The sequence below is a fragment of the Dama dama genome, chromosome 12 (assembly GCF_033118175.1).
Source record: "Dama dama isolate Ldn47 chromosome 12, ASM3311817v1, whole genome shotgun sequence".
Taxonomy (NCBI): Eukaryota; Metazoa; Chordata; class Mammalia; order Artiodactyla; family Cervidae; genus Dama; species Dama dama.
The window spans coordinates 87,194,471-87,208,736 of NC_083692.1; the positions used below are offsets into that span (position 1 = coordinate 87,194,471).

The following is a 14,266-nucleotide window of genomic DNA, read 5'->3' on the forward strand; positions in this document are numbered from 1 at the left end:
TATTCTAAATCAGAATTTCTTGGGATTCAATGTTTTCCTTCGGTTTTCTGGGGTTTTTCCACCTTTCTGTTACCTGAAGACTTAGTGTGGGAAGTCTCTGTTTCAGGACATATGCAGTTATTGTTAAAATACACAGACACCCTTCCCTTTCCTGAGACTTAGATGAACATCCTAACTGCAGATTCAGTTCTTTTTTCACTTCTGGAACATGTTCTCACCTTACAGCATTAGGTACATCTTCTCTTTCATTTGCTGGGTTCTCTTTGTGCGGGATATCACGTGTCCTTAAATGTTGGCTCATCTTTGTCTTTCATATTGTGGTTCCTAACTATTTGTTCTCTCCTGGCTCCTTTAGAATAGAACGCTGAGTTTTAGCTGAGCACATGGCTATCTGGTGAAAGACCACATTTTCCCAGTGTCCTCTGTGGCTAAATGTGGACACGTCGCCAGTAAAACTGTGGCAGAAGTGATATGTATAACCTCTAGGGCATCTGCTTTGAGTGCTTTCCCTGGACTATTTTTATCCTTCCTATGGACTGAAACATGGTTATGGAAAGGAGCCAGCTTCAACCACTGAGATGAGAATTTCCTATAACCACAGGAATGAGGAGGTGATGGAGCATCAGGACAGACGGAACCGTATCTTGGATGACCTCCTGGAGGAGAGCCTGCCAGCCTTGGATTTCTCATCTGTGGATTGTTTTGTGAGTGAGAAAGAAACTAACTTATTTAAGGCATTATGTCTTTGGATTTCTTTGTTACAGCAGCTTAGCTGGTAACAAACTAATATGCATATCTATTAACTTCAAATTCATTTCCTTTATCAGATGAGAATGCATTTACCATGCTTACAGTTTTTTCTCCCTGTCAATATTTCCAGTATTCAGCAGTGTCTGTTCTGTTCTTTCTATATATAGTGTATTTATTAGTTCCATAAAGTATTTTGGTATTCAATTTATTTCCTTATGTCTGCAACCTCTTTTTTTAATCTCATTCTGCTATTTTATCATCACATGGTTGAGCTCTAGTTTTATTTATGGCCCTATCAACTCTGCTATAATGTGAAGAAATTGGGTGAAACTTCCTCCTCACAAAATTCTTTGAGTTATGTTGTTCTTAGATTAGGCTTTGTCTTTTGAAGCCCATGATCCGCCCTCCCTCCCCACCTTCCTTTGTTTTGTTAGCTGTGGGTGAAATACTGGCATATATATGATGGATCGGTAGTGACCGTATCATTTCTTTTTGCCTTGCACATATTTGCACAGCTGTGTCCAGACATTCTACTTGCTCTGATATAGTATCTCATTCCCCATTTTCTGGCACTAGTGTGTTTTCTCTCCCAGCAACATGTGCTAACTGGGTTTTCTGGGGTTTTTCCACCTTTCTGTTACCTGAAGACTTAGTGTGGGAAGTCTCTGTTTCAGGACATATGCAGTTATTGTTAAAATACACAGAGACCCTTCCCTATCCTGAGACTTAGATGAACATCCTATATCAGAGCTGCCTGCTTCATGCTCAGTCGTGTCCAGCTCTTGTGACATGATGGACTGTAGCTTACCAGGCTCCTCTGTCCAAGGGATCCTCCACACAAAAATACTGGTGTGGGTTGCCTTGCCCTTCTCCAGGGGATCTTTCCAACCAAGGAATCAAACCCACATCTCTTGCATCTCCTGCGTTGGCAGGTGGGTTCTTTACCACTAGTGCCACCGGGGAAGCCCCATATCAGAGTTTGCTCTACCCAACTGAGACTGAAACCATCCCTCCCAACCCCAACCCCCCAGGGCATTGGAACATTTTGGTGGAATCCTGAGGATGTCACCTCTTTCAGGAAGAATCAGACACATTGTTTACTTCCTAATTTCACTTGTTGCCTCCAAGTTCCCTTGTCAGAAAAGAAAAATGATAAGAAGGCCTGCTTGATTGTCTTCTCTCCAGATTTTGTAGTATTTCTGAGGATCTCAATATTTTGAGGATTCTCAAAATGCCAGTAGTATTTCTAAGGGCTGAGGCGGGGTGAGGCAAGGAGCTATGGGGCACCCTCTACTCTGCTCCAAAATCTCCTGCTTAGTGAATTTAAGAAATTATGTACAACCTTCATGACCATATTCAGCAACTCTGGCCCAACACTCGTCCTCATCTGATGGATAGGGAAACTAAAAATCAGAAAGGGAAAATACTTGGAACACATGTATAATCTGCCTTGTAGTTCAGAGGCACAACTAAAATGCATGTCACTGTTCATGCCCCAGTGCTTCATGCTATATTTTCTTGGTTCCTGAGTTCTTGAACCTTTAAGCAAACACATCTCAGGTTGTCAGTTCATAGTAAAATCCTACCACTTTGTGCCCTATCTCACTCCTTTCCAAGTGCCATTTAATTTAGAAATAGCAGGAGTCTCACCTTCTCTCAGACTAAGTGAAACAGGAGAGGAGAGGGCAAGGCACAACATTTAAAAGAAAGACATAGATATACGACATGACAAGAAATGGTTAGAACCAAGTAGGTCCAAGATGGCAGAAGATTCAACTTCCAGTGGACCTTGAGCTTCATTATACACTTGTTGTAATACATTAGCATGCTAAAGAACATACCCACCAGCACCATGACAGTTCTGAAGCTAACCATTGTTGTTCAACTGCTAAGTCGTGTCTTACTCTTCAAGACCCCATGGACTGCAGCACGCCAGGCTTCCCTGTCCTTTACTTCTCCAAGAGTTTGCTCAAACTCATGTCCACTGAATCGGTGATGCCATCCAACCATCTCATCCTCTGTCATCCACTTCAATGACATCTTCCTCCCTTCAATCTTTCCCAGCATCAGGGTCTTTTCCAATGAGTCGTCTTTTCAGTGGCTGAAGTATCAAAGTTAAAGCATCAGTCCATCCAATGAATATTCAAGGTTGATTTCCTTTAGGATGTACTGGTTTGATCTCCTTGCTGACCAAGGGACTCTCAAGAGTCTTCTCCAGCACCACTTGGACAGCATCAATTTCTCAGCGCTCAGCCTTATTTATGGTCCAACTCTCAGATCCATACATGACTACTGGGAAAACCATAGCTTTGACTATATGGACCTTTGTCAGCAAAATAATGTCTCTGCTTTTTAATACACTGTATAGGTTTGTAATAGTTTTTCTTCCAAGGAGCAAGCGTCTTTTAATTTCATGGCTGCAATCACTGTCCACAGTGATTTTGGAGCTCAAGAAAATAAGGTCTGTTACTGTTTCCATTGTTTCCCCATCTATTTGCCAGGAAGTGATGGGATCAAATGCCACAATCTTAGTTTTTTGAATGTTGAGTTTTAAGCCAGCTTTTTCACACTCCTCTTTCACCTTCATCAAGAAGCTCTTTCGTTCTTTGTTTTCTGCCATTAGGTGGTATCATCTGCATATCTGGGGTTACTCATATTTCTCCCAGCAATCTTGGTTCTAGCTTGTGCTTCATCCAGCCTGGCATTTTGCATGACGTACTCTGCATGTATGTTAAATAAATAGGGTGACAATATACAGCCTTGACGTACTCCTTTCCCAATTTTGAATCAGTCCATTGTTCCATGTCTGGTTCTAACTGCTTCTCGACCTGCATACAGGTTTCTCAGAGGCAGGTAAGGTGGTCTGGTATTCCCATATCTTTAAGAATTTTCCAGTTTGTTGTGATCCACACAGTCAAAGGCTTTAGCGTAGTCAATGAAGCAGAAGTAGATGTTTTTGTGGAATTCTCTTGCTTTTTCTATGATCCAGTGGATGTGAAGCTAACCATAAAGGCCCAAAGTGGGCATGGCCAAATTCCTAGAAATCTCCACCCTTTTCCTGAAATAATGGGAGTAATCCTTCCACTCATTAGCCTAGGAAATTATCCAGCCCATAAAAACTAACCATACCATACTTTGAGGCTCTCTCACCTTCTGAGATGGCCCACACTCTGTCTGTGGAGTGTGTTTCTCTCTAAATAAGTCCACTTCTTACCTATCACTTTGTCTCTCACTGAATTCTTTCCCAATGAGACATCAAGAACCTGAAATTCACTGGGAACATAAGGATTACCAGTATTCTTGGAACTAGTAGAAAAACTCTCCGGAGAGGCTTCTGTAGCACAAAAGCAAGAATCCTGAGTTTGAGAACTGTATTTGAATCCCAGCTTTGCCATTTACTTAGCAATGTACAGGGTAGGCATAAGTCATTTACTATCTCTGAGCCTCAGTTTTATCTTCTGTAAAATAGGGATATTCTTATCTATAGAGCAGCTGAATTTCATGTAAAGGATCTATTCCTGGAGACATTTTATCATTGTAAACTCACATAATTCAAAACGACTAGACAAAGAATGGCAAGTATGGCAAAGATGTCTGGTGAACCATCAGTGTACTGCTCAACCAGAAACTGCATTTCCCAGGCCCTCTTGTAGCTTCCCATGTCTTTGTGACAAGTTCTGGCTGGCAGTATAGAAACTGCAGTGATTCTCCTGGTTGGACGACAGAAAGATGGTGGGAGAGGCAGTTGTCTTAGATCACAGACGGAAAACAGCCTGTTCAGTAGGACAGAGAAGTAAAATGGAAAGTGTGTGGTGCCTGGCATTGTAGAGCTGCTGTGTCAGCCACAAACTGCTCTGCTGAAACTGTGACACTAAGAGGCATTAAGTAGTGTTGCATTTAATCTGTTATTTGTTAAACTATTATCCTGAATTACACAGGATATTTTTATTTACTCAAGTGGTACCTCCCTTAAGCTTAAATAGATTTTAAATTTGCTCAGATTGATCCAGCTTTGTAAGAAAATGAAATTTTTTTGTTTTTTAACTTGGGGAGATTTGAATCATTTCAAACTTTGTGTATAAAGCCAGAATTCATTATTTTACATCATGGTATTTCAAGTTTATATAATTCAATTTCACATAAAATTCAGCATAACTGGGCTTCTATAAGGTCATTGTGAGGAATTAACATGTTAATATATGGAAATACACATGATAAACTTTTCTTGATACCAGAAACGAGGTTTCATTTTTGTCTCACATAAACACTTTATTGAAGTGTGATATTTTTTAAAGGCACAAATCATAAAGTCATCAATTGATAAATTTTTACAAAATAACCTCTGTAGGTAACCAGCCTTCAGAAAAAGAGGTACAACATTGCAAGCAACCAAGGGACTTCACTCACGTTCCCTCCCAGTTGCTTCCATAACCCAAAGGTAACCATGATTCTGAATTCTATCACCAGCTATAAGTTTTCCGCTTTTGAACTTAACATAAATGGATTATTACAATATGTATTCTTTTGTATCTGACTTTTTTCTTTTAAAATTGGTGTGAGATTTATCCATATTTTTATATATAGCAGTGTGTTCACACCATGGTATTGATTTTGAGTTATATTAAAAATTATATTTATAGCTATAAGCAGTAAGACGTGAGCCTCCAAACTTCCCACTTTTTTCCATTGTTTATGAGATTTCTTCTGGAACACTCTTTCTCCCTCTTTCTCTCTCTCAGCTCTGGCTATTATCTGTCACTTTTAAACTACTGCCTTAAAGGTAATATCCTCTAGGAAATTACCTCTGATCTCTTCTTCCTCTGAGTTCATATAGCTTTTCTTTGTACTTTGCTTATTTCATTTACAACATATATTTTAGGTATTTGTGTAATACCCTGAAGGCGTTACATAATCCAGAATTTATCTAAATCTGTCTTTCAATATCATTTGAAGAAATAGAGCAAAAAAGTTTTTTAAAATATAATCACTTAAGACATTGGAAAGAAGCAATTAACATAACCATATTAATAGCAAATATTTTCCTTTTGGATAAACATAGTACAATAGCAAGACTGAAAAATGGGCTAGTCACCATCGTAGTAATGATAGCTTATAACAGATTAATCCTCCTTAAAATAACAATTATACATGCTGGAAAATATTAAAAAAGGAAACACTATTTGAAGGTACACAGGTAAATTGAAAACAGGCAGAAACTAGAAGGGAGTTGATGTGGAAATAAGGAAACTATTGGCAGATCAAATTGCCAACATCTGCTGGATCATCAAGAAAGCAAGACAGTTGCAAAAAATATCTACTTCTGCTTTATTGACTATGCCAAAGCCTTTGACTGTGTGGATTACAACAAACTGTAGAAAATTCTTAAAGAGATGGGAATACCAGATTATCTGACCTGAAACATGAGAAATCTGTATGCAGGTCAAAAAGCAACAGTTAGAACTGGACATGGAACAACAGACTGGTTCCAAATAGGGAAAGGAGAATGTCAAGGCTATACATGGTCATGCTGCTTATTTAAATTATATGCAGAATACATCATGTGAAATGCTGGACTGGGTGAAGCACAAACTGGAATCAAGATTGCTGGAACAAATATCAATAACCTCAGATATGCAGATGACACCACCCTAATGACAGAAAATGAAAAACTAAAGAGCCTCTTATAGAAAGTGAAAGAGGAGAGAGAAAAAGTTGGCTGAAAACTCAACATTCAGAAAACTAAGATCATGGCATCCGGTCCAATCATTTCACGGCAAATAGATGGGGAAACAATGGAAACTTTAAAAGTGAGAAATTTATTTTGGGGGGGCTCCAAAATCACTGTAGATGGTAACTGCAGCCATGAAATTAAAAGACGCTTGCTCCTTGGAGGAAAAATTATGACCAACCTAGACAGCATGTTAAAAAGCAGAGACATTACTTTGCTAACAAAGGTCTGTCTGGTCAAAGCTATGGTTTTTCCAGTAGTCATGTATGGATGTTAGAGTTAGACTAAAAAGAAAGCTGAGAGCCAAAGAATTGATGGTTTTGAACTGTGTTGTTGGAGAAGACTCTTGAGAGTCCCTTGGACTGCAAGGACATCCAACCAGTCCATCCTAAAGGAAATCAGTCCTGAATATTCACTGGAAGGACTGATGCTGAAGCTGAAACTCCAATACTTTGGCAACCTGATGCAAAGAGCGGACTCATTGGGAAAAGACCCTGATGCTGGGAAAGATTGAAGGCAGAAGGAGAAGGGGACGACAGAGGATGAGATGGTTGGATGGCATTACCGACTCAATGGGCATGAGTTTGAGTAAACTGCGGGAGTTGGTGATGGACAGGGAGGCCTGGCATGCTGCAGTCCATGGGGTCGCAAAGAGTCAGACACGATTGAGCGACTGAACTGAACTGAACTGATATTATGAATACTTTTTTCTACTCTGTGGCTTGGCATTTCATTATCTTACTGGTGTCTTTGTTTTTAACTAAAATTTTAAATTTATTAATTAAAAAAATAAATGTTTGGCTGTGCTGAGTCTTTTTTGCTGTGTGAGGGCTTTCTTCAGTTGCAGTGCTCTGGCTTCTCATTGTGGTGGCTTCTCTTGTTGCAGAGCAAAGGTTCTGGAAGGCACGGGCTTTAGTAGTTGTGGACACAGGCGCAGTAGTTGTGGCACATGGGCTTAGTTTACCTGCAGTATGTGGAATCTTCCCAGATTTGGGATCAAACTGGTGTCCTTTGTATTGGCAGGTGGATTCTTTACCACTGGACCACCAGGAGAGTCCTGTTTTTAACTAAACATTTGATTTTGAGATAATTGTGGATTCACATGCAATTGTAAGTAATAATGCAGGCAGATCCTTTGCACTCTTAACTCAATTTTTCCCATAATAGCATATTGCCAAAGTATAGTACAATATGACAACCGAAATACTGATACAGCTAAGATATAGAACGTTTCCTCTAGCTCATGGATTCCTCGTGTTATCCACTAATAGCCACAGGCACGCCCCTCCCACCCCACACTCCTTTAAACCCTGGCAACAACTAATCTGTTCTCTATTTCTGTAATTTATCACTTCAAATATGTTAGATAAATGGACTCTTACAGTATGTAACCTTTTGGAATTGTTTTTTTCACTCAACACAATTCTTTGAGGATTTAATCCAGGTTGTTGCTTATGTCAGCAGTTTATTCCTTTTTGTTGCTGACTAGTAACCCACAGTATGAGTACCACAACTGTTAAACCATTCACTGTTAAAGGCTGTATGGGCTGTCTCCAGCGTTTGGTGACGATGAATGAAGTTGCTGTGCACCTTTGTGTGCAGCTTTTTATATGAACCTACTTGTCGTTTCTTTAGGACAGATTCCCAGGGGTGTACCTGCTAGATCTCATGGTAGTTGCATGCTTCTTTCCTCCACGTACATTTAGAGCTTCATCAGACGGTGTTATGAGTTTTGTTTCAAACATCAATATAATTTAGAAAACTCAAGAAGAAAAAGCAAGTCTATTGTTTTTACCCATATTTCTGCTTTACTGTGTTCTTTCTTAGTTTGGATATCCCAAAATTCTTTCTTTTATCATTTTCAATCTATTTAGAGTATTTTCTTTAGCCACTGTTTAGGGTCAGTGTAAACAATATTACTCTGTAAAGCAATATTGCATAGGAACCTGGAATGATAGGTCCATGAATCAAGGCAAGTTGGAAGTGATTAAACAGAAGATGGCAAGAGTGAACATTGACCTTTTAGGAATCAGCAAACTAAAATGGACTGGAATGAGTGAATTTAATTCAGATGACCATTATATCTACTACTGTGGGCAAGAATCCCTTAGAAGAAATGGAGTAGTCATCACAGTCAACAATAGAGTCTGAAATGCAGTACTTGGATGCAGACTCAAAAACGACAGAATGATCTCTGTTCATTTCTAAGGCTAAGCATTCAATATCACAGCAATCCAAGTCTATGCCCCGACCAGTAATGCTGAAGAAGCTGAAGTTGAACGGTTCTATGAAGACCTACAAGACCTTCTAGAACTAACACCCAAAAAAGATGTCCTTTTCATTATAGGGGACTAGAATGCAAAAGTATGAAGTCAAGAAACACCTGGAGTCACAGGCAAATTTGGCCTTGGAGTATAAAATGAAGTAGGGTAAAGGCTAATAGAGTTTTACCAAGAGAATGCACTGGTCATAGCAAATACCCTCTTCCAACAAGACTAGAGAAGATTCTACACATGGACATCACCAGATGGTCAACACCAAAATCAGATTGATTATATTCTTTGCAGTCAAAGATAGAGAAGTTCTATACAGCCAGCAAAAACAAGACCGAGCTGACTGTGGCACAGATCATGAACTCCTTATTGCAAAATTCAGACTTAAATTGAAGAAAGTAGGGAAAACCACTAGACCATGCAGGTATGGCCTAAATTAGATCCCTTACGACTATACAGTGGAAGTGACAAATTCAAGGGATTAGATCTGATAGACAGAGTGCCCTAATAACTATGGACAGAGGTTTGTTACATTGTACAGGCAACAGGGAACAAGACCATCCCCCCAAAAGAGAAATGCAAAAAGGCAAAATGGTTGTCTGAGGAGGGCTTACAAATAGCTGTGAATAGAAGAGAAGTGAAAGGCAAAGGAGAAAAGGAAATTACACCCATCTGAATGCAGAGTTCCAAAGAACAGCAAGGAGAGATAGGAAAGCCTTCCTGAGCAATCAGTGCAAAGAAACAGAGGAAAACAGTAGCATGGGAAAGTCTAGAGATCTCTTCAAGAAAATTCAAGATACCAAGGGAACATTTCATGCAAAGATGGGCTCAATAAACGACAGAAATGGTATGGACCTAACAGAAGCAGAAGATATTAAGAAGAGGTGGCAAGAATACACAGAAGAAGTGTACAAAAAAACATCTTCATGACCCAGATAATCATGATAATGTGATCACTCACCTAGAGCCAGACAGCCTGGAATTTGAAGTCAAGTGGGCCTTAGGAAGCATCACTGCAAACAAAGCTAGTGGAGGTGATGGAATTCCAGTTGAGCTATTTATTTCAAATCCTAAAAGATGATGCTGTGAAAGTGCTGCACTCAATGTGCCAGCAAATTTGGAAAACTCAGCAGTGGCCACAGGACTGGAAAAGGTCAGTTTTCATTCCAATCCCAAAGAAAGGCAATGCCAAAGAATGATCAAACTAGCAAACAGTTGCACTCATCTCACATGCTAGTTAAGTAATGTTCAACATTCTCCAAGCCAGACTTCAACAATATGTGAATGGTGAACTTCCAGATCAAGCTGGATTTAGAAAAGGCAGAGGAACCAGAGATCAAATTGCCAACATCCGTTGGAACATTAAAAAAGCAAGAGAGTTTCAGAAAAATATCTACTTCTGCTTTATTAACTATGTCAAAGCCTTTGTATGGTCCACAACAAACTCTGGAAAATTCTTAAAGAGAGGGGAATATCAGACCGCCTGACCTGCCTCTTGAGAAATCTGTATGCAGACCAGGAAGCAACAGTTAGAACTGGACATGGAACAACACACTGGTTCCAAATAGGCAAAGGAGTATGTTAAGGCTGTATATTGTCACCCTGCTTATTTAACTTATATGCAGAGTACATCATGAGAAACACTATGCTGGAAGCACAGACTGGAATCAAGATTGCTGGGAGAAATATCAATAACCTCAGATATGTAGATGAGATCACCTTTATGGCAGAAAGTGAAGAAAAATTAAAGAGCCTCTTGATGAAAGTGAAAGAGGATAGTGAAAAAGCTGGCTTAAAACTCAACATTCAGAAAACTAAGATCATGGTATCTGGTCCCATCACTTCCTGGCAAATAGATGGGGAAACAGTGGATACAGTGACAGACTTTATTTTTTGTGCTCCAAAATCACTGCAGATAGTGACTACAGCTATGAAATTAAAAGACGCTTGCTCCTTGGAGGAAAAGTTATGACCAACCTAGACAGCATATTAAAAAACAGAGACATTACTTTGCTGACAAAAGTCCGACTAGTCAAAGCTCTGGTTTTTCCAGTAGTGATGTATGGATGTTAGAGTTGGACTGTAGAGAAAGTTGAGAGCCCAAGAATTGATGCTTTTGAACCGTGATGTTAGGGAAGACTCATGTGAGTCCCTTGGTCTGCAAGGAGATCCAAACAGTCCATCCTAAAGGAAATCAGTCCTGAATATTCATTAGAAGGATGATGTTGAACCTGAAACTCCAATACTTTGGCCACCTGATGTGAAGAACTGACTTACTAGTAAAGACCCTGATGCTGGGAAAGAGTGAAGGTGGTTGGACAAGGGGCCGACAGGATGAGATGGTTGGATGGTGCCACTGACTCAATGGACATGAGTTTGAGTAAGCTCCAGGAGTTGGTGATGGACAGGGAAGCCTGGCGTGCTGCAGCCCATGGCGTCACAAAGAGTCAGAAACGACTGAGCAACTGAACTGAATTGAACTGAACATTTGAGGTTTATGTATGTGATTCAAAAGTACATCTCAGTTGATAAGATGCAAAGTGACTATAATTTAAGAAGAAAGGCACAGTTTCACTTGCTAAAGAAGAAAAAGGATGTACTTTAAGTCTATCATAAAGGCTGAAAATGAAGGGGAATCCCAAAAAGGAGAAAGTTACATGGCAGGGATTCAAAACTGGCAAATAAATGACAGGCAAATACTTATGTCAGAAAGTGAAGATGAATTAAAGAGCCTCTTGATGAAAGTGAAAGAGGAGAGTGAAAAAGTTGACTTAAAGCTCAACATTCAGAAAACTAAGATCATGGCATCTGGTCCCATCACTTCATGGGAAATAGACGGGGAAACAGTGGAAACAGTGGCTGACTTTATTTTTCTGGGCTCCAAAATCACTGCAGATGGTGACTACAGCCATGAAATTAAAAGACGCTTACTCCTTGGAAGGAAAGTTATGACCAACCTAGAAAGCATATTAAAAAGCAGAGACGTTACTTAGCCAACCAAGATCCATCTGGTCAAGGCTATGGTTTTTCCAGTGGTCATGTATGGATGTGAGAGTTGGACTGTGAAGAAAGCTGAGCACCGAAAAATTGATGCTTTTGAACTGTGGTGTTGGAGAAGACTCTTGAGAGTTCCTTGGACTGCAAGGACATCCAACCAGTCCATCCTAAAGGAGATCAGTCCTGAGTGCTCATTGGAAGCACAGATGCTGAAGCTGAAACTCCAATACTTTGGCCACCTGATGCGAAGAGTTGACTCATTGGAAAAGACTCTGATGCTGGGAGGGATTCGGGGCAGGAGGAGAAGGGGACAACAGAGGATGAGATGGTTGGATGGCATCACCGACTCGATGGGCATGCATTTGAGTAAACTCCAGGAGTTGGTGATGGACAGGGAGGCCTGGCGTGCTGCGATTCATGGGGTCGCAAAGAGTCGGACACGACTGAGTGACTGAACTGAACTGAAATACCTGGATGACCTTTGAGGTACATATATACGGAAGTGATTCTAAGAATCCCAGCAAAGATGCAATAGTTAGAAATCTGAAAAACTGAGCACTGAAAAGTCTTAGCAGAGATTTCAGCTTCTACCCACTCAGGCCAGCATTTGGAATTTGAGTCTCACCAAATTAATTGCCTACTTGAGTAAGAATTAACACATGGTGACAGAATTCACAGTTTGTGTAACACATTTATAATGTCCTTAATGATAATATGTTACTATATTAGCTAAGAAGTAGAGGAAAATATTATCCATGCAAGAGAAATTGTCATCAATAAGTGATTAACCAGTTTACAGCATCGATTGTGGTGATGGTTTCACCACACCCATCAAGTTGTATACACTAAATATGTACAGATTTTATATGTCAATCATACCTTAATAAATTAGTTTTTTACAAAAGAAAGATGTAAAGATAATCCAGAGAGTAGACTTAGCAGAAAAGAACTTTAAAGCTGTTATACATATTTTAAATTAATAATTAATTAAATAATAATTAATTAACAAATGGAAAATCTTGGTTGAAAAATGAAAACTATAAAGAAAGAACTAAATGGAAATTTTGGAACTGAAAAGTAAAATGTCTGAGATGACAAGTTCATTGGATAGTCTTGATGGCAGATTGAAGGGAGCATAAGAAGCAAGAGAGATTAATAGATGTTATTTAATCTCATGAGGAAAAAGAAAAAAATAATACAAAAAAGAATAGACCCTCTGTGACCCATGAAATTTCATGATGTATATTTTATATGTAATTGAAATCCCAGAAAGAGGAGAAACAGAAATGTGGAGAAAACTGTTAAAGAAATAATGGCCAAAATGTTCCCCAATTTTCTGGAAAACATAAACTTACACATCCTAGAAGCTCAACGAATCTGAAGGAGAATAAAGACAAAGAAAGTCACACATGGACACATCATGATCAAATCCCTGGAAGACAAAGACAGAGGAAACTTGAAAGTAGACAGGAAAGAAAAAAAAAATTTTATACAGGGACTCAATGATCCAGATGATGGCTAACTTCTCATCAGAAACAATGGAACTTAAAAGTGTTAATATTAAAAACCCAAAACCTGGCAACTCAAAATTCTCTATAACGGGAAATACTGTTTTTCTGATAAAAGCAGACAGCATTATAGTAAGTCTTACATAAGCAGTATGAGTTATAAGAAATGCTTAAAGGAAGTTCTTTAGGCTGACAGAAAATGATCCAAGATGGAAACTTAGAACTCTAATAGTAAATATGACTATATATTTTATATTTTTGTCTTAATTTCTCTTAAAGATAATTGAGTATTTAAGGCAAAAATTATAACCTATGCAGTTTATTACATGATAACAAAAGCACAAAGAATTGGGAGGTAAATGGAATACTATAGTTGCAAGTTCCTTATATCGTATGTGAACTGGGGCAATATTAACTCCAAGGAAATTCTAATAAATTAAGGATGCATATTGTAATTGCTAGAGCAACCACTAAAAGTAATACAAAGAGGTACAGCTTAAAAGCCAATAAAACAGAATATTTTTAAAAAATTTAAAAAGTAAAGCAGGAAATAAAGGGACAGAAAAAGAGCTGGGAAAAAATAGAAAACGAGTAGAAAAATGGTTGTTCTAAATCAAATCATGTCAATGACTACACTAAATAGAAACTGATTAAATGTTAATTGAAAATGAGAGATTATCAGGCTGGATTTTAAAAACAAGATAAAACTATATGCTATCTTTAAGAGATGGATTTTAGTTTTAAAGACACAGGATTGAGTAATAACAACAACAACAAAAAGATTAAAATGCCATGTAAACAGTAAGCAAAGAAAAGAGTGGCTTTTAAAATATCAGACAAAGTAGATTTTAAGACACAGAGTATCATCAAAGAGAAAGAGGAATAAAAAGTTTAGTTGGTTGAGAAAACATAAAAATTATAAACATGTATGTCTCTAATAACATTAATACAAAGTATATGTAATAAAAATGATCAAAACTAAAGAAAGAGACAAATCTTTGATTAGAGGT

At 38.6% G+C, this 14,266-nt stretch overlaps 1 protein-coding gene across 1 annotated transcript in view; it reads right to left on the bottom strand.

Annotated features, from left to right (window-relative positions):
• IQCH (IQ motif containing H) overlaps nucleotides 1-14,266 on the bottom strand; it is a 228,544-nt gene that overhangs the window by 155,371 nt on the left and 58,907 nt on the right. The gene's annotated exons all lie outside the window — the stretch shown is intronic.